The sequence below is a fragment of the Silene latifolia genome, chromosome 8 (assembly GCF_048544455.1).
Source record: "Silene latifolia isolate original U9 population chromosome 8, ASM4854445v1, whole genome shotgun sequence".
In the NCBI taxonomy this organism is placed as follows: domain Eukaryota; kingdom Viridiplantae; phylum Streptophyta; class Magnoliopsida; order Caryophyllales; family Caryophyllaceae; genus Silene; species Silene latifolia.
In genome coordinates this window covers 74,124,270-74,128,554 of record NC_133533.1, presented here as the reverse complement: position 1 = coordinate 74,128,554, position 4,285 = coordinate 74,124,270, and the positions used below count along the sequence as shown (strand labels likewise).

General features: G+C 40.0%; 1 non-coding gene across 1 annotated transcript; it reads left to right on the top strand.

Moving 5' to 3' along the window:
- The first annotated feature begins 782 nt into the window (after nt 1-782).
- On the top strand, nt 783-889 carry LOC141597557 (small nucleolar RNA R71). Its single transcript, XR_012522786.1, has one exon. It is a non-coding gene; the product is annotated as a small nucleolar RNA R71 (small nucleolar RNA).
- The last annotated feature ends 3,396 nt before the right edge of the window (nt 890-4,285 follow it).

The window sequence follows — 4,285 nt, the reverse complement described above, 5'->3', positions numbered from 1 at the left end:
CTAGTTGAGTCAATTATGTTTCCAACATCTTGGTGTGAGCTAGAATGTTGTTGATGGTGGTTTCCTTTGCTTGGCTATCTTTTTGCATTTGAGTGAAAAATTCTTGTTGATTCTTTTGCATTTGGAGGACCGCTTTTTGGACATCAAAACCTTGGTCATTTTGGTGATTGTATGGATTTTGATTTTGGTAACCTTGGTTTTGATTGTAAAAGGGTCTTTGATTTTGGTTTCTCATGGGTGGTGGAGTGTATGTTGTTTGAGGGTTTTGAACATTTTGGCTTTTGTATGAGAGATTTGGATGGAATTTGGTGTTTTCATTGTAAAAGTTGGAATAAGGGGTACCACTCTTGTATGCTTGGAAAGCATTCACTTGTTCATTTGTTCCCCTACATTCACCTTGGTCATGTCCCAAAGTTCCACAATTATCACATATCCCACTTGGGATTAATGAGGATGCCGTCATGGCATTAACATGATGCTTTGATGATTTTGAGTTTTCTTCAAGCCTAGCCATAGCTTGTTCAAACTTCAAGTTGATTGTGTCAATGTGAGCACTAAGTTGAGCACCCAATTGAGTAACGGAGTCCACTTCATGCTTTACTCCTCTAGTAGCCTTGCGAGGTCTACTATATTGTGAGTTATGGACCGCCATTTCCTCAATCTTGTTCCATGTTTGATTGTCATCAACTTCGGTGAACATTCCATTTGATCCCATATTGAGAATATTCCTAGAATCTTCATATAAACCATTCCAAAATTGTTGTACCAAAAACCATTCGCTAAGTCCATGGTGAGGACATGAGCGACAAATTCCCTTGAACCGCTCCCAAGCTTCATACAAAGATTCTTCATCCCTTTGCTTAAAACCCGTAATTTGAGCTCTTAGCATGTTAGTCTTTTCCGGTGGGTAGAATTTTTTGTAGAAAGCTAGAGCCAACTTCTTCCAAGAATCTATTCCGAGGGTGGCCTTATCAAGGCCCTTCAACCATTGCTTCGCGGTGCCGATTAAGGAAAAAGGAAATAAGACCCATCTAATTTGGTCTTGAGTCACGCCCGTTTGAGAGATTGCATCACAATAGTCGCAAAAGGTTTCCATATGAGAATGAGGGTCTTCACTAGGCATCCCCCCAAATTGACTCCTCTCAACTAATTGGATGAAGCCGGACTTGGCAATAAAATTTTCGGTTAGATGTTGCGGTGTAGGAGTACCATTTGGTAGATTCTCCTCGGTGGGTATGGAGTGTGACGATAATTTAGGCATTGTAGGTGGATTTTGTGGGGTATTGTGTAATGGGTTCTCTTCTCCTTCTATTGCGAAAGGATTGACAAACTCACTAGTGGGTTGAACAACTTCACTAATACCTCTTAAATTCCTCCTAACAAGTCTCCTATTGTTCGTCAAGGTTCTTTCAATTTCACGGTCAAAAGGTAACAAATCACCTTGTAACCTTCTAGACATGCAAAATATCAAACAACTCGAAAACAATTAGAACAAACCTTGAGGAGTTTTACTTCCCCAAGGCGAAGAAAGACACAACTAATAACAATAAAAAGAAATCTAAATCAAACAAACACCGTCCCCGGTAACGGCGCCATTTTTGGTGCGGAGTCCGTTTCGTGTTCACAATTAAAGATGTGGTTGTTGGGTCACGGTCGAATCAAAACACAATTTATAACTTCACAAACAACTCTACAATTAGTAAAGAGGCAAGTAAAGGTCGGATCCCAAGGGACGGGAGTTGAAATGAGATTTCTATTGCAACTAGCGGTGTCTAAGGGGTGTCACAAATTAGGTTGATGTAGAAGGTTACTAAACTAAAATAGCAATGAAAATAAACAAGCAAGATGAATTAAAGGGGTGTAAACAATTGATTAAAAGCACTAGGGTGTCATGGGATCATAGGGGAATCATGGGACATGATCATACAAACATGTTCTCAAATTATAAGCAAGCAATTATTGTTATGATCGATTGAGTTGGGTTATATCTTACAATCCTAGGAAAGTTTGGGTCCCGGAGCCGAATCGATTAGATTGTACAACACCTACAAGTCGACTTAATCTTCCCTACTCAACAACATGCATGGTCTAATGAGACTCGAGTTGGGTTATGTCTTACAAGCCTCATTGAAAAGATAGAAGATGATAGTAAATGCAAGGATTCATAGGCTTAGCATTTCATCAAATATAACATGTGCATGAGTTGAGATCAAAACAAGCAAGCAAATAAAACATGAAAGCATATTAATTTAAGCATGAATCATTCCCCATGTTGGTTTCCCCTAATCAACCATTTAACCCTAGCTAAGAGACTACTCACTCATTATCATGTTGATCATGCTAGCAAGGTTGTCAATCATACCAACAATATGAAACATGATGAATAAATGGAAGTAATTAACAATAATTAAAAAGGGATTAAGAGATTATACCTACTAATGATTCCAATAATAAAGCAAAGATAAAAGAAGTACTTGAATGTTTGATTGAGAGGTTGTCAATATCCCAATAATAACCCAAATAATCTTCAATTACCCAAAATAAAGGATGAACAAAAGAGAGATTAAGGAAATAAAACTTGTATTAGAACTTGATTAATTGTTGATTACAAAACTAAAGAGAGATTTGATTGATATTAACTACTCTAATTATTGATAAGAAGAACATGCTCCTCTAATTAGACTAATGGGGTATTTATAGTGGAAATTAGGGAGGATGCATTAGGGTTAACTAAGGGCTAAACTAGTAATTACACTTTTTAGATTGAGCAAGGAGGACCCGGTATTTTTCGAGAGAAGGGCTTCTTTCTTTGTAGCTTGGAGAAGAGGAAATCGTGTTGTCTTTGGAATCCCGGCGGAATAAGGTCGGGACGGGCGGAATCGGCGTTGGAATCCGAGCGGATTCAAGGGAATCCGGTCGGATTGTGGAGGTGGAATCCGAGCGGATTAGAGCAAAGCCGCACGGATTCTCGCGCAGCTAACGGACGGACGGATTGGTGACAATCCGCTCGGATTGTCACTCAGCAACACATCTTCTTCTTTTCTTCCCTTTTCTTCATAAATTCCTTGGGAATTTCCTTGGGGACTCAAGGATCCTTTCTCAACATTGCTCTTTTACTATAATATGTACAAAGGCCTTCTAATCTTGTCTCTCCTTGATGCTTGGTCATTGAATTCGATCAATTTAGTCTCGTTTTGCCATGAAAATGCAAGATTCTTACTCCTTTCCTACCAAGGGATCAAAATCTCAAAGAATATGCAAAACAAAGAACTAAAGATAAGAAATGACCCAAATATGCACTAAAAAGCATGGGAACAAGGCTAATTCGGGGGCTAAATATGCGCTAATTATGGTCACATCAACCCTATACTATTAAATTTGGTTACTACTGGCTAGTTGACAATGGTAAAGATGTCAAATGGGTTCCTTGAAATAAAAACAGGAACATGAAGAGTCGTGGGGGAGAACACCTAAGAGGGGGAGAGGGTGAATTAGGTGTAACACCCCCGCACACCAAGATGCCTTACCAAGAACTATCCCAGTGTATGAAGGTGTTACCATCTCGATTGCCCGAGGTAGTAGATCAAAACAGCAATAAAAGAACATTTATTAAATAAACTTTTAAGTATTTACAACGGTGGGCAAGAGATAAGATACAACAAGACTAGCTATCAAAACTACTAAGCTTGAGCGTCAAGAACTTCTACTTCGGTAGCGTGGCGACTCGAACCCCTTCCAAGCCCGTAAGCAACCTGACTAACTGTACCTGACAAAATAACTGCTCACCATCCCCGAATGGATCACCACAGTTTTACAAAATAACAACGGGGTCAATTTACTGTTTAACAAAATGAGATAAGTACAAAAAGGTAACCAGATGATCTTCGTCCACCTCCAAACTCCCAATCTCACATAGTAACCGACTACACACCGAAGTGTGTAGCCCTGCCAGATTACCCATTGCAACAGGTAATCCTCACCGCCAGTGGGGGACCGCAGCCAATCCCCACCTAAGCCACGCTCATCAACGAGCGATAACCTTGTTCATTAATGTGCACATCCCCTTCTGTGGCGGGTTTCACAGAGGGCGAAACTAGGGCGTGAAGCCACTCCCGCAAGTGCCTCCACTCAGCCGAGGACGCACCTCGCGAACATTACCATCAATCATCACAATACCAACACCAACTCCAATTCACCAACAATAATCAGCAGATAATCAATCGTACAACAATACAAACATAATCTTATAACAATTAAACAATAAACCGAGTAGGGAAACCCTACC